The following is a 23,499-nucleotide window of genomic DNA, read 5'->3' on the forward strand; positions in this document are numbered from 1 at the left end:
CCTATCCCATACCAAGTCCCGCTCACCCATCACCACTCTTCCTGCTGATCTTTTTTGGTTTAAATCTTTCCATGGCCTCACCCCTCTTTGTCTCTGTATCCTCCTCCTGTGCTACCAACTGCTCCTTCCCCCAAACTCTCCATTCTTCTGACCCTGGCCTCTTGCCTATTCCTCCCCCTCCCTTCACCCTACCATTGGCAGCCATGCCTTCAGCCACCTAGGCACCACAGTCTGGAATTCCCTCCCTAAACATCTCCCTCTCTTTCTTAATACCCTCCTTAAAACCCTCTTCAATCAAGCTTTTGGTCACCGCTCCTAATATCTCCTCCATTAGCTCAGCATCCATTTTGTTTCCTCACACTTCTGTGAAGCACCTTGGAATGTTTTTTTCTACATTAAAAGGTACCATGTAAATCAGATGTTATTGTTGTTAACTTCATAAATTAAAATACTTACCATATCTTGCAACTGGCCACAAGGTATTACATATATAATAAATCTACATTTTCTATGACCTGACAAGTGTGGAGATGTGAAAAGTATTTCCCTAGTTCCAAGTTCATGCATATGGTTTGAATTAGAATGGAGTAAATAGCTTTTATATGATGAAGCATTTTGTTGAGCTTACGACATTCCTACAGAAGGTAATGGATGACATATATCTGCACTTGGTGTACATGGATTTAACAGTTACACTCTTTCAAAGACATAATGCAACATTCTCATCCATGACTGACTTTCCAGCAGCAACTCTGCTTGCTTGCTCAAAAATCATCTGACTAAACATGTCGGCTATAGTTTTATCTCGTGAGATAAAATTTCCATTTCAGCATTCTGACCATTATTTTCCATTGTAAAATGGACAAAATGACATTGCATTTGTTTTAGGGCGTTTATGTGTTTTTGCATCACATTTCACAATGCAACGCCATTTTGTTGGGAAGCAAACTATTTTAATTACTCTGCACTACAATAACTCCAAGTAACAATGGACTAAAGACAGAGGAAGCCCTAGAGGAGTATAAAAAGTGCAGGGGGATACTTAAAAAAGAAATTAGGAGAGCGAGGAGGGGCCATGAAATAACACTGGCGAGCAAAATAAAGGAAAATCCTAAGGTGTTTTATAAGTATATTAAAGGCAAGAGGATAACTAGGGAAAGAGTAGGGCCCATTAGGGACCAAAGTGGCAATCTGTGTGTGGAGCCAGAAGATGTAGGTGGGGTTTTAAATGAATTTTTTGCATCTGTGTTCACTATGGAGAAGGACGATGTAGACATAGAAATCGGGCAGGGGGACTGTGATATACTTGAACATATTAGCATCGAGAGGGAGGAGGTACTAGCGGTTTTAGCAGGCTTAAAAGTGGATAAATCCCCAGGCCCGGACGAGATGTATCCCAGGCTGCTGTGTGAGGCAAAGGAGGAGATTGCAGGGGCTCTGACACAAATTTTCAGAACCTCTCTGGCCACAGGGGATGTGCCAGAGGATTGGAGAACAGCTAACGTAGTACCATTATTCAAGAAGGGTAGTAAGGATAAACCAGGGAATTACAGGCCAGTGAGCCTAACATCAGTGGTAGGGAAATTATTGGAAAAAATTCTGAGGGACAGAATTAGTCTCCACTTGGAGAGGCAAGGATTAATCAGGGATAGTCAACATGGCTTTGTCAAGGGAAGATCATGTCTGACTAATTTGATTGAATTTTTCGAGGGGGTGACTAGGTGTGTGGATGAGGGTAGTGCAGTGGATGTGGTATACATGGATTTCAGTAAGGCTTTCGATAAAGTCCCGCATAGGAGACTGGTCAAGAAGGTAAGAGCCCATGGGATCCAGGATGACTTGGCACATTGGATCCAAAACTGGCTTAGTGGCAGAAGGCAGAGGGTGATGGTCGAAGGTTGTTTTTGTGACTGGAAGCCTGTGTCCAGTGGGGTACCGCAGGGATCAGTGCTGGGTCCCTTGCTGTTTGTGGTCTGCATTAATGATTTGGATGTGAATGTAAAAGGTATGATCAGTAAGTTCGCAGATGACACGAAAATTGGTGGGGTGGTAAATAGCGAGGAGGGTAGCCTCAGTCTGCAAGACGATATAGATGGGTTGGTCAGATGGGCAGAACAGTGGCAAATGGAATTTAACCCTGAAAAGTGTGAGGTGATGCATTTTGGAGGGACTAACAAGGCAAGGGAATACACAATGAATGGTAAGACCCTAGGAAAGACAGAGGATCAGAGGGACCTTGGTGTGCATGTACATAGATAGCTGAAGGCAGCAGAACAGGTGGATAAGGTGGTTAAAAAGGCATATGGGATAATTGCCTTCATTAGCCGAGGCATAGAATATAAGAGCAGGGAGGTTATGATGGAGCTGTACAAAACACTGGTTAGGCCACAGCTGGAATACTGTGTGCAGTTCTGGTCGCCACACTATAGGAAGGATGTGATTGCTTTGGAGAGGGTGCAGAGGAGATTCACCAGGATGTTACCTGGGCTGGAGCGCTTCAGCTATGAAGAAAGACTGGACAGGCTGGGGTTGGTTTCCTTGGAGCAGAGAAGGCTGAGGGGGGACCTGATTGAGGTGTACAAAATTATGAGGGGCATAGATAGGGTAGATGGAAAGGAACTTTTTCCCTTAGTAGAGGGGTCAATAACAAGGGGGCATAGATTCAAGGTAAGGGGCAGGAGGTTTAGAGGGGATTTGAGGAAGAACTTTTTCACCCAGAGGGTGGTTGGAATCTGGAACTCACTGCCTGAAAGGGTGGTAGAGGCAGGAACCCTCACAACATTCAAGAAGCATTTGGATGAGCACTTGAAATGCCATAGCATACAAGGCTACGGACCAAATGCTGGAAAGTGGGATTAGATTAGACAGGGCCTGATGGCCGGCGCAGACGCGATGGGCCGAAGGGCCTCCTTCTGCACTGTATAACTCTATGGCCTAGAAATTGGGTTGGTAGCGCCAGCGATTAGCGCCTAAAAAGCCCGAGAATTGGGGCGTTACCCAATGTTCGGGTGGGCACAGTGAATATAGCGCCACCTCCCATATTGAGTATTCTTTTAGCGCCGGCGCTAACTCTTTGCGACGCCCGCGGGCACAGGCAGATCATGATGTCATTTCAGTGTGCAACGCCTTTTTGGCGCCCCGGACCGGATATTCGGTGGCGCCCGGAACCTTTGCGCCTAGCGCTGTTAGTGACAGTTCGATGGAACGTTACCAGGCCCTTCTCGTAGTCGGGGGGCGCTATTTAAAGGGGACAGCTCTAGTATAAAAGCTGCAGCCACTTGGCCTGTTCATTGTGATCGTTGCTGGAGAGAGTTGGTGAGCTACTGCGGAGCAGATTTTTTGGAATTTAGCCTTAGAATACTTGGGACCTTCAAACCTGTCTGGAGCAGTTGGAGCACTACACCTAACAGCGTTTTGACCGACTGGCATCGGAATGGGAGCTGCTTTGGATGGCAACGTCCTCGTGGCCAGACACTGTGAAGGGGCAGAGAGACGGCGGGAGAGAGGGCCGGGATTGGCCAGAAGGAGGAGGGGCAATGGAGGTCGGCCAATCCGAGGGTACGCTGCGAGGGTATTCAGGCAGCAGGTCTCATACCTTGCAATGTCGGAGGAGCAGTGTGTGCGAAGGCTCCGATTCGGGAAGGAGGTTGTAACTGAGCTGTGCCACCTGCTTGCTCAGGATCTGCAGCCGCGTCTACGGTGCAGGACCTCTCTGTCGGTGTCCGTTAAAGTGACTGTTGCCCTCAATTTCTATGCCACCGGATCCTTTCAGTCAGCCACTGTGGACATTGCGAATATCTCTCAGTTTGCAGTCCATTGTTGCATCCGGCAAGTTACAGCTGCCCTTTATAGACGAAGGCGTCAATTCATCACCTTCCCTCTGAGCCTGGAGAAGGAGGCGGAGCGCGCGCAGGGCTTCGCTGCTATTGCGGACTTCCCCATGGTGCAGGGGTCAATTGATTGCACACACGTGGCTTTGCGGGCACCATTGCTCAATCCTGAGGACTTCCGCAACCGCAAGGGGTTCCACTCCCTCAATGTGCAGCTGGTCTGTGACCACCGCCAAATGAGCATGGCAGTCAACGCCCAATTCCCAGTGAGCAGCCACGATGCCTTCATCCTGCGGCAGACCTGTTTGTGACCTTTTTGAGGGGTCGGCTCGCCCACGAGGCTGGCTTCTTGGGGGCAAGGGCTATCCTCTCTGCCCATGGCTCATGACACCACTCCGCTTGGCCGCCACCCCAGCAAAAGAGCTGTACCACAGCAGCCATCAGGCGACCAGGAACATTGTAGAGCACACTATTGTTGTGCTCAAACAGCGTTTCCGCTGTCTGGACCATTCGGGGGGAGCCCTGCAGTACTCGCCGCAGCAAGTGGGTCACATCGTCGTCGTCTGCTGCATGCTCCACAACTTGGCGATTCGACGCACCCAGACAATGCCAGCTGTCCCTCAAGGTCCAGCAGAGCAGGCGGACGAGGAGGAGGAGGAGGATGAGCAGGCGGACGAGGAGGAGGAGGAGGAGCATGCAGACGAGGAGGAGGAGGAGGAGGAGGAGGAAGATGGGAGGGCTCCTGAAAGTGGAAGGGCCATCCGTCAGAGGCTCATCAGGACTCGGTTCCAGGCCCCTCTGGCGGAATGATGGGTGTCATTCGTCCTGCGCACTTCGGATCTTTGAAAGGCTCTGAAGGCCAGCATGACTGTAAATAGTTACGTGTACCATTGCAAATTAAAACTTTTCTTTATTGTCACAAAAGTCCTTCCTTCCAGCATAACAACGTCATGTCAACAGAAAACATAACTAACAAAATAACAGTTAACTCTTCGGCAAAGCCGCAAAACTAAACAAACCATTTCCAACAATCACAACAGGTGAGGGAGTCCTTGAATTTGGCCAAAGAAACGTCTGCACCTCCCTCTACTGCTGGCCCCTTGATGGAGAACGACTTCTCTTTCGCGGTCGGCCCCTTCCCTCCGTGCTGCTCCTACGTAATTGAACCCCAGTGGCGGGGTGAAGGCTGGGGGACGCCTGCTGACTGTGTGGAAGCGCAGAAGCCCCTGAGGGACGGCCTGGCCAACCTCTGGTCTTGGAGGGTGCGGACGCAGGCTGCTTGATCTGAGCATGGCTGGAAGCAGTGTGCCCTGCAGGTGGTGGCAGCTGCACTGCAGACGTACCAGCGGTGGCATGTGGAATGGTCACCTGCCGAGAGAGGACACCTGCACCATGGTCGGATGACACACTGGCTCCCTGAGGGGACCGGTTCGGCTCAACCACCACAATCGCCTGCTCCACTGATTCCTGGCCTTGTATGGTACTTGAAGGGCCCGGGGTGATCCTAGCTGATGCAGATAGGGTGGCTGCAGTGAGAGTTCGCATTGCCTCAATCTGGGTGTGGATGAGGCCAGCAAGTGACTGCGTGGCAGCAGTTGAGGACCTGTGTGGCAGGTGCCAGTGCTTCGGAGAAGCCCTGGACAGTTCTTTCCATTGCTTCGGACAAGGCTGGAGCAGTCCGTTCCACTGCCTCGGACAAGCCCTGGACAGACCTTTCCAGGGATTGTCCGAGGCTTTGAACAGTCCTTTCCATAGCAGCCTCGAAGCCCTGGACAGTCCTCTCCATAGCAGCCTCGAAGCCCTGGACAGTCCTCTCCATTGCTGCCCCGAAGCCCTGGACAGTCCTCTCCATTGCTGCTCCAAAGTCCAACACACTCTTTGCCAGTGTTTCTATCGACTGAGGCATCCTCCCCACTGTAGCCATCAGCTCAGTGTGCCTGAGCCGGGCCTGGGTGCTCATTTCAGCAAGGCTACGCACCTCCTCTGCACTCTGTGCAGCAGTCATCACTCCCTGCCTTGCCCTCTGGGGGGCCGGTGGCCAAACTTGCCTACCCCCCCTGCGCTGCTGCATGCCGCTTGTTCCGGCAACTGGCTCATCAGCAGAGCACCCCCCTCCCCTCCAGGGAACTACTATCCCCAGTCTGCAGATGTGTACGCTCCCCTGAAGTTGGAACGGATGCTCCGGCTTCCTCCTGATCCTCGCCTCCGGAGGCACTGGCACTGGCAGCTTCAGGGCGCAGATCCCGAGTTGGTGATGCAGCACCTGAAAGCAGGGAGGTGGAAGAGTGGCTTTAGCAAAAGGTCAGGTTTGCGGCAAGGCATGCCAGATTGCGGCAAGGCTCTGACATGGCTACACACTGAGAAAGCATGCTGGCGGGGGGACCAAGTGGAAGTAGACAGCTGAAAAAGGTGAGAGCCTTACCCTCGCTGCCGAGAAGGTGGTCGGCAGCTGCAGTGGTAACAGGACCACTCAGACGTCCTCCAAGAATCTGGTGCACTCTCTCCTCGAGATCCGTGAGAGTGACCACTTGTGGAGGTCCGCCACCGGTTCAACGCTGGTCCTTTCGGATCGTCGCCAGCTTGGACTGCAGGGGAAAGAAGGGGAAGCTCTGTTACATGATGCCTTGAGAGGTCATCTCATGCCCCCCATGGCGCAAGAGCCCTCACATGATGCCTTGAGAGATCATCTCATGCCCCCCATGGTGCAAGAGCCCTTACATGATGCCTTGAGAGATCATCTCATGCCCCCCATGGTGCAAGAGCCCTGACATGATGCCTTGAGTCAAATGTGCATGTGTGTGCCCAGAAAGGGCCATGGGTGCTTGCTGACAAATGGCCATTGGGGCATCATGGCAACAGGGTGCGCGAAGTCAGGTGCAGATGGAGGGAATCAGAAGTTTGCATAAACAACACTCACCCTAACGACCCGAGTGAGGTCGTTGAATTTCTTCCTGCACTGAACAGGGCTCCTGGTCGCCATGCTGCTAGAGTTGACCCTCTGAGAAACATCCCTCCAAGCTCGGCGGTAATCCTTTTGATTCAGCCTCCTGCCATTGTCAGAATACAGAACATCTCGATGTCGCTCCACTGCGGACACCAACTCCTCCAGAGCCTCAGTGCTGAAGCGCTCTGCTCTCTGTCTCACCTTCTCCATCCTGACCAAGTTTTTTGCGCCAGAGAAGGAAGAGCGCCGATTCTGAGGCCTACAGGGCGTTGAGTGTGGAAGCTGAGGCTGACTGACCCACCCCTTTAAGAGCCGGCCGGCGCCTGGAAGTCTCGTGGTTATCGGTAATTGAGATCACCTGTGCTGCGCCCGTCCGCGCCGATATTGGGTAGCGCCGGAAGTTTTGCGCCTTAGGAGGCCCATGCAACGTCTGAATTCGTGCCTCAATCCCCTTTGGGGGCGATGCAACCCAATATCGCGCCAGGCGGCGATAAGTTTCGTCTGGCTATAAACTTTGCGCAGCGCCAGTTCTAACGCCTCAAGCGGGGCGATACCCAATTTCTAGGCCTATGACTCTATGACTCTATAATTCTTGAGGCACTGAAAGGGATCTCTGCATCCATGGTTGTGTTTTATCGTTAAATGTGTTGTTCCATTGTTGCTGCGATGCATTTATTTTGCTGTGTAGTGTGAAAGAAGGGACAATAACTGATTTAATTTGGTGCTGTAAAAGTTGGTTCAAAAATATGCCTTTTTTCTGACCATGAATATATATAACAATATTTATTACATTATCACTGTTGTGTATGTACCTTTAAGAGAAGAACTGATTCTATACTGCAGTACCGGCAGTGACCACACCTGTATATAAAGCCATAGCAGGCTTCTGTATTTCAGTTTTAACTTACCTGTTATTATTGTTCTCCTGCAGTCCGTGTATTATTGCTACTCGGACACTACACTGGCGACGGGCAGGTTCGAACTCACCTGCAGTACTGCATCACCTCACGGGGATCTTTCCCTGAAGAGAAGCTTCTGCGAGGTCGAAGTCAGAGCAACGGGCGTCGACCGCGGGCAACCGCCCAGGAATCCATCGGAGTTCGGAGAATTGCAGGGGAGGCTGTGGAGAGCTAGGCTTGGCTCCCCAGTCGAGGTGTTCCAGCAAATCGTGCTGGTAGCAGGTAGCGCGCTGACCCTTCCGGACTGCGGCGGGCTCGGGCTCGATCGAGCGGCTCTGAAAAAGGAGCCGTGCAGCGTCGTTGGGAGGAAAAGAGAGAGAGGGTGGAGCGCACAGGGCGTGGTCGGTGCTCAAGAACTGGGCAGCGTAGAGAAAATAAAACGAGGGGAAGGAAAAGTGAGACGCGCCGAAGCCGTGGGTCGCTGCCATTACCCTGTAGAACGCTAGGAGCAGCGTGGCAGCAAGGGGAAGAAGGAAAAGCGCGGGAGGCGCCATTTTAATCCATTGGGGAAGAAGAAAAAGCACGGGAGGCGCCATTTTAAACCACCCAAGATGCCGAAGAGTGGCAGTATCACTGCTTTCGACAACGAGGTAGAAGACTGGACCACGTATGTGGAAAGAATTGAAGTGTACTGCGAGGCAAATGAGGTGGCCGATGGAAAGAAGGCGTCGGTATTATTAAATTTGATGGGCGCGAGAACGTACGGCCTATTGCGGAATTTAATTACCCCAGCTAAACCAATGGAGAAAAGTTTTGAAGAGATTGTTAATACCTTACAGGAACACCTAAACCCTACACCGCTGCTGATAGCAGAAAGATTCAAGTTCCATAAAAGAAACCAGCACAAAGATGAGAGCAATGCTGACTATCTTACGGAACTACGCAAGTTATCGAAGCACTGCCAGTTCGGAGCCGGACTGGCAGACACCTTACGGGATAAGTTTGTCTGCGGGCTCCAGAGTGAAGGAACCCAGAAACGACTACTTTCGGAAAAGGACCTGACGCTAGAACAGGCTTTCAGCGTGGCAGTATCCTACGAAGCAGCAGCACGGGGAGCTGTGGAAATACAACAGAAACCACAAGAATACAGCGCTAACGAAATGGCGTATGGAGCAGAAAAGTGCTATCGCTGCGGCAGAACAACCCATGATCAGAAGGACTGCTGGTTTAAGGACAAAGTATGCAGGCAATGTGGGAAAATGGGACACATAGCAAGAGTCTGCAGGTCGGGAAAGAAAACCAACACTACAAGAACTACTAAGGAAAAGTACAAGAAAGTAAAGAAATTGACAGACAGTAGTTCGGAAGATCAGGAGAGTGATAAGGACTCCGGGAGCAGGAGACTAAGTTGTCTAAAGTTACACAACGTGATCGCAAAGGAGGATCACCGAACCATTTGGGTCACCCTCATGATAGCAGGGTCCCCAGTAAAGATGGAATTGGACACAGGATCAGCCCTAACTGTCATGAATCGACGAGACTATGAGCGGCTATTCCCACACATACCCTTGAAGGACACGTCCATTGTATTGAAGACATACACGGGGCAAAAAGTCTACCCCAGAGGAAAAATAAGGGTGCCAGTTGAATACAACGGCAAGAAAACACAGAAACTGTATCTATATATACTACCAGATGGAGGACCACCATTATTGGGACGTGAATGGATCCGAAAAATACAATTGGATTGGCATTCCATTCAGGCGCTAACTGTGACTGATAAAAAGGATGATGACGTCACACCTGGACGACTGTCAAAGATTCTAACTGACGCGAAAGAGGTGTTCCAACAAGGACTTGGGGCTCTAAAAGGAGTAACGGCAACGATAAAAATCGAAGATAACGCAAACCCAAAATTTTTTAAGGCCAGACCGGTACCTTACACGATCCGCCCAGCTGTTGAAGCAGAGCTGGAGAGTCTGGAGCGTTCGGGTGTGCTGTCCAAGGTGGACTGGAGCGAGTGGGCCACACCCATCGTTCCTGTAATGAAGAAATCATTGAGCAGCACGCCTGGGGAACCGAAGAAGGTTTGCATCTGTGGGACTTCAAGGTAACTGTGAACCCAGTCCTGCACACAGTACAATATCCACTTCCACGGATAGAAGATATTTTCGTCTCACTATCTGGAGGGAAACGCTTTACAAAGATTGATCTGGCCCAAGCATATCTACAAATGGAGGTGGAAGAAGCATCTAGGAAATACCTCACGATAAACACTCACAAAGGCCTTTACCAGTACAATCGACTGGTATTCGGGGTAGCATCAGCCCCGGCTATTTGGCAGAGGGCGATGGAACAAGTCCTGCAAGGGATCCCGGGGACCCAGTGTTATTTGGACGACATCCTGGTTACGGGCGAAAATGACAGTGAACACCTTGCCAACCTGGAGCAGGTGCTCACGAGATTACAGGAATATGGGCTACGAGCCAACCGCCCCAAATGCGAGTTCTTCAGGAGACAAATCTCGTATTGTAGCCACATGATTGATGAGGAAGGGTTGCATAAGTCGCCGGGCAAGATTGAGGCTGTAGTCAAGGCTCCAGCAGCGGAAAATGTGTCGCAACTGAGGTCGTTCCTCGGGTTGGTGAACTACTACCATAAGTTCTTGCCGAATTTATCTACAATTCTGCACCCACTGAACGCCCTGCTGCAAACTGGAGTAACATGGAAATGGAGTGATGAGTGTAAGCGTGCCTTTCAGAAATGTAAATGCCTAATCACTTCAAAAGAAGTATTGGCCCACTACAATCCAACACTACCGATTCGGTTAGCATGTGATGCGTCTCATTCATAACGATATGACATTTTAGCTTTTCTTCACAAGTGGAATGAATTCCACATTCTTCAGTTTCCCCATTTTTGCATTTCTCACACATTGCACAGCTGAACCTTTATCCTGCTGAGTAAACAGAAAATCTAAAGGGTCAACACAACAAATGCTGCGGCTAGCAGTGTATCCAATTAGAATACATCCTGCAGCACTTTTATTAAGTTTAGTTGATTTGTTTGACATTAAAAGTAAAAGCTAACTAGAAAAGATTTGATGAGAAAAGGAAACGCAGACCATGCCTGAGTGATTGCATCTTGTGTATCTTATATTCAGTCAAATATAAACTTTCTTAGTTAAATTATAACGTCCTGTAGCCTGGTCGGTTTATACTGCAAAATCAAAGAAATTCAAAGTGGCATCAGGCCAGTTTTTAAAAAGTGAGATTTGCCTGCTGGGAATTCACATATGAAAGCTGACATTTATTGACTAAATAATTTGCACAGAATCAAACATTACACGCACGTGTACATAGCATAGTCAGGACAATTACTATATACACTGTGCTGGAAACATAGCTGAAGAGGTAATAATAACACTGAAAACTATCATATTAAAACTCAGGTTTCGATAATTGCTCTCTAATTACAACTTTCTTTCAGTGCTGATGTAACTTATACAATCTAACTAAAGAGGTGAAATGTCCCTGTGACATAGAAACTTTTGGTTAAAAAAGGCATCTAATTGCGTGTCAGAATTGCCAGCTGTCTGACTGCTTTTAATTCTTACTTGTGTGCATGCTTCTGCACATCTCTGTGGCTCCAGACAGTGAACATTACAGGTGATTAATGCTCCAGTTCAAACACTTCAATTTCAAAACATGTTTACTCTCGCTTGAGTTGCCCTTAAAAGACGTCTGGAGGGGCATCTCTTGGTTCTGCTGGAAGCAGTTCTCTGTATTAAACTAGAGCACAGCCAGACTTTGTGTTTATGCTGGTTCTGCTCCCCATATAGCACGTCATGCACTTCCTGACAATGACATATCTCTGGAACACAGTGTTACAGAGTACTGTACACTCAGAGAAGCATTACTAAGTACCTAAATAGAGACAGCGGCCCTGAAATTCGATGGTTTGGCAAGGATCTATCGGGGGCGGGGTTGGACAGGGGGTGGCTGTCAGATTTTGGGGAGGAGAGATGATCCACTGGTTTTACTCCCCATTTAGGTTCTGTTCTAAATTCGGCCAGAAGTAAGGGCCGGAAGATGTGCCCACCCTAGCAAGTGTGTAGCTATGCAAATAATGGAGTTGAATTTTCCGCAAGGATTCTCCCAATCGTCCACCATAACTCCGTGGAAGATCTGCATAAACCCTGAACAAACGGCGTAAACCTCCTTTCAACCCCAATGAGGATATGAGGAGCACACAGCAGGATCACAGACAGCTGCTGGCAGAGAGCTGAAAGCCAAAACTCCAGAGACATTTTTAGTAATGTCTGTAATAAGCAGGGTGCACCACATAATTTAAATTTACAACCCTTCAGAACATTCCATTCATTATCATTAAAAGCTAAAGTTCTATGAGGGTCCTATGTTCAACAAACATCTTTTTCAGTTGCGGTGCAACTTTATCTATTCATCCAAAAAAATCATGAACATCATATCAATATTTGACAACAACATTGTACAAGACTTCTGGAACTTTATTCGACTCACGACTGTGCACTCGCCTTGTAATTTCTCTTCAGTCCTATGCTAACACTTCTTCTAAGAGCTGCCTGAGGGCCTGGGGTTTGAGATAGGGACAGCTGCTCTATAGGACTGTGAGCCTCTTGGGATAGAGGTGACCCTTGTCTTCTGAAGGAAGTCAGAATCCTCGGAGCCATCTCTTGCTCTCCCACTAGACATGGGATCAGGATATTGGTTGCCACTCGTCTGTGGGGAAACAGACCTCATGGAATTGCTACTAACCTTTAATCCCCGGGAGAGAGTCTTCCAAAATCCCTGCAAACACTCTGAAATAGAACCCTGGAGTAGCCAGCAAATATTGTTTTCACCACACGCTACATTCCATTAGCCGAGGTTTAAATGCCAACAGTCAAAAACCTCCACCTTGGAGGCGATGACTTGCCCCCAGAACTGTGTTCGATGGATCACAGTCTTAGTCCCACCAAGCCGTGATTTCTGGCAGGCTCAGCATCAGGCCATTGGGTCGGTTGCAGTTCCACCCCGTTAACTTCCAGCTGCAAACCCTGGCACTCGGAAGTTCAGGGCCAGTGTCTATTATATACTGCCAGTTGACGAATGTTCATTTGAATGGTGATTATGTTTTTAAAGGTGCCAAGTATTATGACACTTTTACTGAAGAAATGTTTGAATTTATTGCTGTATAATTTACATTAAATTGTTCAAGTGACAGAACATTTAAAGCTGAAAAATGTCTACTCTTAATCTTGGACCGGAACACAATGACAGCATTCTGGCCTTCTGCTAGCACTTTAACCTGGTGTTCATATAAAAAGATAGTTCTTATGAGTAGACTGCATGCTCCGTGAGCTGAAGCTTACATTCTTATGCACACGTAAGGGGAAAAGGGTGGGGGGGGGGGGTGGGGGGGAGAATGTGGGCATTAGGACCACGCAGCCCATGCAATTGCATGAGGCCCCGAGCCAATCAGGGACCCCGAGTGCATCCAGTGTGCTTATACAGTAAGTATAAAATAGGCACAAATCTCAATCTTTTCATTAACATTTTTAAAATACATGTCAAAATATGAATTATTTTATTTTCATTGAGTAAGGATGGCATAGTGGTTAGCACTGTTGCCTCACAGCGCCAGGGACCCGGGTTCGAATCCGGCCTCGGGCGACTGTCTGTGTGGAGTTTGCACATTCTCCCCGTGTTTGCGTGGGTTTCCTCCGGGTGCTCCGGTTTCCTCCCACAGTCCAAAGATGTGCGGGTTAGGTTGATTGGCTATGATAAATTGACCCTTAGTGTTAGGGGGATTAAATACGTGGGGTTACGGGGATAGGGTGGGATATGTGTTGGTGTAGGGGTTACGGGGATCGGGTGGGATATGTGTCGGTGCAGGCTCGATGGGCCGAAATGGCTTCTATCTGCACTGTGGGGTTTCTGTGATTCTGTGATTCTGTGATATACAATTTGAGATAAGTTTGAAATCAGCAGAATGCATGCAAACTGTTTCTCTTTCTCTAACTCTACTCGATTTCAAACCAGAGTTCTCAATGTTATTAATTGTTACCACTGTTTATTGCACAAATATATTATGGACCCCTTTTACTGTGATGTCTTGTGCAGTCATTTCCGTACCCTTGTCACCGATTCCAAGCCCCTCCCCATCCACTGTCTCAGGATAAACCAGACTGTTTGCAGTCTCGACATCTTATTTAACCTCAAGCTGAGCTTCTAAACCCTTATGCTCGCCATCACAAAGACTGCCTACTCCCACCTCCATAACATCGACCACCTCCACCACCATCTCATCCCATCTGCCGCTGAAACCCTCACCTCTAGACCCGACTATTCCAATGCATTCCTCCCCGGCCTCCCATCCTACACCCTTCATAATTTTCAGCTCATCCAAAACTCTGCTGCCCATATCCTATTCTGCACCAAATCCAAGTCACCTATCGCCCCTGCTTTCGTTCAATTACATTGGCTTTTTGTCCCCAAAACCTCAAATGTATCATTCCTATCCTTATGTTTGAATGCCTCCAGGGCCTTTCTCCTGCCTATTCCTGTAACCTTCTCCAGCTCTACAACCACCCCTCCCCAGAGCTCTCAATTTCTCTGACTCTGGTCTCTAGTACTATTATCCCTTTGCATCACCATTGCCGGTTGTGCTTTCAGCCCTCTATACCCGCCATGCTGGAACTCCCTCCCTGCACCTCTTCACCTCAACTACTTTCCTCTCCTCCTTTAAGACCCCCATTAAATCCAACCCTTTGACCAAGATTTTTGGTTACCTCTCCGAATATCTGCTTTCTTGCCTCAGTGACCAGTTTTTGATTACACCTCTGTGAAGCACCTTAGAATGTTTTTCTACATTAAAGAAGCTATATAAATGCAAGATGTTATTGAAAAAGTATGTTTTCAGCGATATGTTATAGAAATGACTATTGTATGTCATTTTTGTATTAATGAAAGAATCACATCTGTTTTAGAAAGCTGTAGTATAGAGGTACCAACATGCCCTCTAGAAACACAGAGACATAGAAAAATAGGAGCAGGAGTAGGCCATTCGGCCCTTCAAGCCTGCTCTGCCATTCAATATGGTCATGGCTGATCCTCTATCGCAATACCATATTCCCGCTCTCTCCCCATACCCCTTGATGCCTTTTATGTCTAGAAATCTATCTATCTCCTTCTTAAATATATTCAGTGACTTGGCTTCCACAGCCTTCTGTGGTAGAGAATTCCACCACCCGCCGAGTGAAGAAATTTCTCCTCATCTCAGTCCTAAATGTCCTACCCCATATCCTGAGACTGTGACCCCTTGTTCTAGACCCCCTAGCCAGGGGAAACATCCTCCCTGCATCCAGTCTATCTAGCCTTGTCAGAATTTTATACATTTCATTGAGATCCCTCTCATTCTTCTAAACTCTAGTGAATACAGGCCTAGTCAACCCAATCTCTCCTCACACGACAGTCCTGCCATCCCAGGAATCAGTCTGGTGAACCTTCGCTACACTCCCTTTATGGCAAGTATATCCTTTCTTAGGTAAGGAGACCAAAACTGCACACAGTACTCCAGGTGTGGTCTCACCAAGGCCCTGTATAACTGTAGTAAGACATCCTTGCTCCTGTACTCAAATCCTCTTGCAATGAAGGCCAACATACTATTTGCCTTCCTAACTGTTTGCTGCACCTGCATGTTTGCTTTCAGTGACTGGTGTACAAGGACACCCAGGTCCCTTTGTACATCAACATTTCCCAATCTATCACCATTTAAATAATACTCTGCCTTTCTGTTTTTCCGACCGAAGTGGATAACTTCACATTTATCCACGTTATTCTGCATCTGCCATGTATTTGCCCACTCACTCAACTTGTCTAAATCGCCTTGAAGCCTCTTTGCATCCTCCTCACAACTCACAATCCCACCTAGTTTCGTGTTGTCAGCAAATTTGGAAATATTACATTTGGTTCCCTCATCCAAATCATTGATATATATTGTGAATAGCTGGGGCCCCAAGCACTGATCCCTGCGGTGCCCCACTAGTCACCGCCTGCCACCCCGAAAAAGACCCATTTATTCCTACGCTCTGTTTCCTGTCTGTTAACCAATTTTCAATCCATGCCAGTATATTACCCCCAATCCCATGTGCTTTAATTTTACACACTGACCTCTTATGTGGGACTTTATCGAAGGCCTTCTGAAAATCCAAATATACCACATTCACTGGTTCACCCTTATCTACTCTACCAGTTACATCCTCAAAAAACTCCAATAGGTTTGTCTAAACTACGTGGCTGCTCTCTGCCAGTCCTGCGGTGCCCGGGACCGGCTTTTCCAATGTAAAATTTCTGTGAATGGGCCGCGTGGCCCCTTTAAAGGGGTCGTGCACCCAAAAATGATTAGGGGGAGCATTGAGAGGTACTGCATGTTTTTAATGGGTCATGCTGATTAGTGATCACCTTGATAATTTGTAATGCAGGCTTTTTGTGATGAAATACAATTTACCTGCCAAAAAAAGCAGCATTGGGATAACTATGCTTTTTGAATTTATTTTAGTTTCTCCCCTCTTTTTAGTTCTCCGCAGAATTTTATTTTTTAATTCATTTTATGGGATGTGGGCATTGCTGGCAAGGCCAGCATTTATTTATTGCCCATCCCTTGTGCACCATTCTTCGCCTGAGAGGGTAGGCTCTTCTTGAGCACCTCACTAGGAGTTGAATTAGAAAAAGCCAGCAGCATTTCGCCCTTCCTATTTCCCTGGCATAAAGCACCTAGCTTCCACGTTGCGCCACATTTTATAGCATGGGTGAGTTGAGGAGCTTGCTATGTGTGGAATCGCGGGCATGCACCTGCATCATACTTCTCTGTGTCACAGGGAGCTGGAATAGCACTGTGCTCCCAATATATTGGCCTGGAAGTTAGACCTGGAAATGCACCCATTGCTGCGCCCATTCTGGCAGTGTCAAGTTATGCTCAAATGTCCTGAAAATCTCATTAGAATACGCTTGAACGTAAAATAGGTGAAATTCAAGGTAAGCAATCAGAGCCCAAGGAAAGTGTCGAACTCGCACTTTATATCTCATCTAGGAGTATGAACATTAAAATTTCAACTAATTTAACCATCAATCATGCACATTAGGCACAACAGGGGGAATTTTAACCCCAAGGACGGGTGGGTTGGGGGCAGGTGGGAGGTATAAAAAAACTTAAATCGCAAACCCGACCCCAACCCTCCTCCAACCTGCCCACTTCCACTTTTAATGAAGGTGGGTCGGGGGATGGTGATCAACCCACTCTCAGGAGATGGGCTGGTCACTGAAATTTTTTAAGGAGGCTGCATGCCTCCATTTTTACACAATTTTTTATTTTTAACTAATTTCAGCCGGGTTTCCCAGGGCTCATCGAAACCTGGCATATAAGAGGAGGCAAGAAGGGCTGGATCCATGAGGTAAGTACATTTACAGCACTGCTTGTGGGTCAGGAGGAGCAGGAGTGTTTCCTCCACGCCCAACAAGCAAACCTCGTCACAGACCCCTCGATCAGCAGACCTCCCGCCTCCCACCATCCCCGTGATCTCTGACCCCTCACCCCCCCCGAACTCAGTACTTCTAGGTTTCCCATCCAGAAATCCTCCCCCCCCCACCCCACCACCCGCCCCCCCCCCCACCGCCTCACTCTCTTCGCAGCCCCAAGTAAATATCAGGACCAACATGTTTAAGAACCTGCAATCGGCTAAGCTTTTCAGGTTTTAATATGACTTATATGTATAAAAAAAAGGAAAAGAAAGACTTCCATTTGTATAGCACTTTTCACAACCTCAGGACGTCCCAAAGCACTTTACAGCCAATGAAGTACTTTGGAAGTAAAAACAGAAAATGCTGGAAATACTCAGTAGGTCAGGCAGCATCTGTAGAGAGAGAAACAGAGTTAACGGCCTAGAAATTCAGTTCGGACGCTATTGCGGCGCTAAAGTCGGGCGCTCGTCAAATTTAGCGGCCGCCGGAAAGTGCAGGCGAGCTCGCCGAAATTCAGTAGATTTGGCCAACTTTTTGGCCGAGCGCTGCAAAAGGCGTTGGAACCCTGTGTTCAGGCGCTAATCCGGCGATGCAGCCTGATAACGCCGATTCCGGGCGCAGCGCAGGTGCGATCATGTGGTGAGTGTCAGCAGACACCCTGACGCCGGCCAGCTCTTAAAGGGGGAAGGGTCAACTTTGACTGCAGCCACGCCCTGCATGCTGTAGCCCTGCAACTAGGCCTCAGGACTGGTTGTGTGCCATATCAACGCCTGGAGGTCATGGAGAGGGCCCGTGAAAGAGCCCAGCGGTTCTCTGAGCATGCGCTCGGTGTGCTCCTTCATGGGGTGCGCAAGAGAAGACGGGTCGTGTGCCCGGCTAGTGGCAGGAAGGCTCCCAGGAGCCAGTTCAGGGAGGCGTGGACCAAAATTGCCCGGAGGGTCTCCTCCAACTCCGATGTTCCCAGGAGTGCGGACCAGTGCCGCAAGAAATACAATGACCTATGTCGGCTGGTCAAGGTGAGTACCCTTTCCAATGTCCCCCTCATCCTTGCATGTGCACCTCCCATTAGGGCCAAAGGGACATCCAAGGTCTAATGCCCAGCCCTGCTGCCGCTGCAATGGCACTTGCATGTTAATCAATAGCTCTTTCTGCACTTATCACACTGTGCAAGCTATTCCACCATGGGAGGCCTCACACACAGCTACAGGGCACCACACTGTGCAAGCTATTCCACCATGGGAGGCCTCACACACAGCTACGGGGCACCACACTGTGCAAGCTATTCCACCATGGGAGGCCTCACACACAGCTACAGGGCACCACACTGTGCAAGCTATTCCACCATGGGAGGCCTCACACACAGCTACAGGGCACCACACTGTGCAAGCTATTCCACCATGGGAGGCCTCACACACAGCAACGGGGCACCACACTGTACTTAGACGCCCTCCTTTCTCTTGCAGGCCAAGCTGGCGAGGAACGCCAGGAGCCTGCGTGTCACTGGTGGAGGCCCTCGCGATTACCAGGAGCTAACGGCTCTGGAAGAGAGGGTGGCCCGACTGCTGCGTCACCTGGTGATTGGGCCTGTGGCGCTCGGCGACGCCGACCCTATACTGGAACCCACTGGTAAGGACAGGACCGGGTGCACCTCTCTCCTTGCCCTCGCGCATCAGATCTACATCCTTCCCCACTGGCCGAAAAATGCGCATAATGCACCAGTGCAGCCTCCCTCGCTGTCGGCCTGTCCTCACTCTAAAGCTACACTTGTGCCTTCCTGCTTTCAGCTGGTGAGGAGGAGGTGCTCCCTGAAGCCCACACAGCCAGGCCCTCGGAGGAGGAGGACGTTGAGGAGCAGCAGGAAGGCACCACCTCGGGGGAACCCTCCTCCGCTCCAGGAGATGGCAATGAAGGGGAGACGTCTGGCGTGCCGGAGAGCCAGGGGGAGGCGGGGGAGGGGAGCCCCGAACCTGGTCCCAGTGGCATGGACGCACGCGGCAAGGCTCCGGCGGCACACCAGCCTTCTGCCCAGAGGGGGGAGGCGGTGGAGGGGAGGGCAGAACCTGGTCCCAGTGGCGTGGCCGCACGCGCCAACGCTCCGGCGGCACGCCAGCCTTCTGGCCAGAGGGTGGAGGCGCCCTCCAGTCCGGACTCGGACGTCGCCCAGGAGGTGCGCCTCCTGGACGAGATGTCGGCGGCGTCGGAGCGCCGGCACGTCGAAATCATGGAGGTGGTGGCACAGATGCCTCACGCCATCGAAAGCCTCGCACAAAGTGTGGTGGCTTTCGGCCAATCCCAGGCCAGGGGCCTAGAGCTATTCGCAGCAGCGCACGCCAGGGGGGTGGAGCTCCTTGTGGCAGCGCATGAGAGGGGGGTCGAACAACTCGAGGCAGCGCAGCACGCCAGTCGCCAGCTGAGAGGTGCTGTGCAGACAATGGCACTGCAGATGCGGGGACATGCCGGCGCAGTTGGGGCACTGACTTCTGCCACCCTCGCACTGGCGCGGAGGCGTCGCCAGGCCAGCCGCCGCCCTGCTGCCGCACACCGGTCTGGCGACCAACAGTTTGGCGCGCTTGCTCCCCGGCCAGGCCGGCCGAGTGCACGTGTGTCTGGCGACCAGCGCGCGCCTGGCATCACCCACCTTGTCCCCATTGGTGCAGGCGAGCCTGCCACTCCCCCAGCCAGGGTGCAAGGAGCTACTGCAGCCAGTGAAGAGGGCCACCCACAGCTGCAGCAGCCACCAGCCGGCCCCTCCCGGGCCCGCCCTCGTGTAGGCCGACCCCCAAGGGCATCTGGCGAGACGCCTTGTCGCCCTGAAGATCCTTCCCCCAGCCTCGCCACAGCCTCACGGCCCAGCTTGAGGCGCAGCAGCAGGACAGGCCGGGGCAAAAGACGGCTGTCGACAGACTCGCCCTCTCGCCACACCGAATAGAGTGTGTTGAGCGAGGGTTTGGGTGATGCGGGGGCTTCTGTTCTGGGGGGCATTATGTGGTTTGGTTTTATGGGGGTCTTTGTGTTGTGGGGGGGGCTTGTTTTTGTTAGGCCAGTGACGAAGGCCATTTGGATGGTGATGTTTTGTTAGTCCTCCCCAGGTTTTGGGAGTGACAGAAATTTGTGTCTGTTTTTTGGGGGTCTTCTCTGTTTTGCTCTTCCATGTGGGAAGGGCCCTGAGTTTTTGAAATAAAGATGTTTATTTATTCACCATGTGCAGGTGTCATGTTTCAAGTGGTTGTTGGGTTAACCGGCTGAGGGCTTGCGAAGCGGCTGCGTTCAGTGGCCCAGGCCATTCCCTGACAGGGGGCCTAGAAGTGTCGAGCAATAAGCCCCCGGCGGACGGCCCTTGGACCTTGTCGCTCCCTCCTGGCCTGGTGCTCCTCCTCCTCAGGGTCCTCCTGCTCGTCCTCCTGAGGTGGTGGGGCAATGTCAGGTGGCAGTGCCTGAGTCCTGCGGATAGCCAGGTTGTGGAGCATGCAGCACACCACGACGAACTGGGAGACTCTATCCGGCGAATACTGAAGAGACCCGCCCGAACGATCCAGGCAACGGAACCGTTGCTTGAGGACGCCTATCGTTTGCTCTATTAGGTTCCTTGTGGCTTGATGGCTTTCGTTGTATGCCAGCTCCGCTGGGGTCCTGGGCGCGCGGAGCGGGGTCATGAGCCATCTGCACAAAGGGTAGCCCTTGTCCCCGATAAGCCATCCCCTTGGTGGAGGCTGTGCCTGGAACATGTCAGCCACAGTAGTCTGGCGCAGGATAAAGGCATCGTGGCTGCTTCCTGGGAAGCGGGCATTGACAGCTAGGATGCGCTGCCTGTGGTCACACACCAGCTGCACATTTAGGGAATGGTAGCCCTTCCGGTTGCGGTATTGCTCGGCATTGTGGATAGGTGCCCGCATAGCCACATGCGTGCAGTCAATGGCGCCCTGCACCATGGGGAAGGCCGCGATCCTGGCAAATCCGAATGCACGCTGCTCCTGCTTGTGTTGGGTCATGGGGAAGGAGATGAATTGGTGCCTCCTCGCGAAAAGTGCTTCGGTGACCTGTCGGATGCAGCGATGCGCGGCGAACTGGGAGATGTTCGCGATGTCCCCAGCAGCGGCTTGGAAGGAGCCGCTTGCATAAAAGCTGAGAGCCACCGTGACCTTCACTTCCACCGAGAGAGACGCCCTGGACATGAGCTGTGGCTACAAATCTGCATGAAGCAGCTGGCAGATCTCTTCAACCACCTCCCTTCTGAAGCGCAGCCTCTTAACACAATGCGCCGCAGTCATGGTGAGATATGAGACCTGCTCCCGGTATTGCCTGACTGGGTAAGGCCTACGTTGGCGACGCCTAATGGCCCCTCTGCGTCTAGGCATGCCTGGCCCTCTCTCAAAGCGTCTGCGAGCCCTTCGCACAAAATGTAGGAACTGAGGGTTGGCCCCCCATGCAGCCCCCATTACAAAGTTCCAAACAGCAAAATCACAAGGATGCAAATGTCAAAGCACTGGCTAGAAGCCAAAAATACCTCTCCTATGGTGTCTGAAATCAGTAATCTCTGTGCCTTGCTCTCTGTGCAGAAATCCAAACCAGTCAAGTCATTGCAGCGAAATGGCTGGCTTTTATGGGTGAGTGGATGTGCCCTTTAATTAGCGCTCCTCGAATCCCACAGGGCCTCTGTTGAGTTCCATTTCACAGTTCTTAGCAGCGCCACGCCCACATCGGCCGGGCGCCACAGAATTTCCGGTTTGGGGCACACAAACGGCGTTGCACGACGGAATGACGTCATAAGATGCGCGCGCAGCTGAGCGGGCGCTAACACTTTGCGCTGGCGCTAAAGCCCAGCTGAATTTCGGCGTAGGCGCAGATCCGGCGGTGCCCGGTCGCTAAGTGGATAGCGCCGGAAATCTGGCGCTAACGGCTGGCGCAAACAGCTGAATTTCTAGGCCAACGTTTCAGGTCGATGACCCTTCGTCAGAACTGGAAAAAGTTGGAGATGTAACAGGTTTTTAAGCAAGTGTAGGGGCAGGGAGAGGGAGGAGGGGAGGAAAGAATAAAAGGGAAGGTCTGTGATAGGATGGAAGGCAGGAGAGATTAAGAGACAAAAGGGATGGTGGTGCAAGGCAAAAGGAGATGGTAATGGGACAAGTTAAGAAACAAAAGATGGCTCTAGATGAAGTGTAAATGGCAGAATGATCGACAGCTGCCATGTGAGAGAGAGAGAAAAAAATGATTGGGGCCGAGGTTATGGTCTGAAATTGTTGAACTCGATGTCGAGTCCAGAAGGCTGTAAAGTGCCTAATCGAAAGATGAGGTGCTGTTCCTCGAGCTTACGTTGAGCTTCGTTGGAACAATGCAAGAGACCAAGGACAGTGAGGTCAGAGTGCGTGTGGAGCGGAGAATTAAAGTGACAAGCGACCGGAAGCTCGGGGTCACCCTTACGGACTGAATGGAGGTGTTCCACAAAGCGGTCACCCAATCTGCATTTGGTCTCCCCAATGTAGAGAAGACTGCATCGTGAGCAGCGAATACAGTATACAGGTAGACTACCCTTTATCCGGACTTCCGAAAACCGAAACCCTCTAAAAACCGAAGGTTTTTTCGTTCAGCGTAAGTCGTGCGTACGACTTACGCTGAACGAAAAAACTTTCGGTTTTTAGAGGGTTCCGGTTGCGGAAGTTCGGATAAAGGGTAAGTCGTGCACACGACCCCCCGCCGGCCCCGACAACCGCCGACCCCGCCAGCCCCGACAACCGCCAACCCCGCCAGCCCCGACAACCGCCGACCCCCCCGTGGACCCCGCCGGCCCCGACAACCGCCGACCCCGCCAGCCCCGACAACCGCCGACCCCCCCGCGGACCCCGCCGGCCCCGACAACCGCCGACCCCGCTAGCCCCGACAACCGCCGACCCCGCCGGCCCCGACCCCCGCCGACCCCGACTGACTTACGCTGAGCGTCAGCGTAAGTCGTGCGCACGACCCCCCCGCCGACCCCCCCGCGGACCCCCGCCAACCCACCTTCCGAAATCCGAAATTCTCCTTTATCCGAAACTCGGCTGGTCCCGAGGTTTTCGGATAAAGGATAGTCTACCTGTACTAAATTGCAAGAAGTATAAGTAAATCGCTGTTTCACCTGGAAGGAGTGTTTGGGGCCCTGGATAGTGGGAAGGGAGGAGGTAAAAGGGTAGGTGTTGCATCTTTTGCGGAAGGTGCCGGGCGAAGGGGAAATGTAGTCACTGTTGTAATATAGGAAACACAGCAGCCAATTTGTGCACAGCAAGCTTCCACAAACAGCAATGTGATAATGACCA

This window comes from Somniosus microcephalus, chromosome 17 (assembly GCF_052327205.1).
Source record: "Somniosus microcephalus isolate GS21.2 chromosome 17, FLI_Smic_1.0, whole genome shotgun sequence".
NCBI lineage: Eukaryota > Metazoa > Chordata > Chondrichthyes > Squaliformes > Somniosidae > Somniosus > Somniosus microcephalus.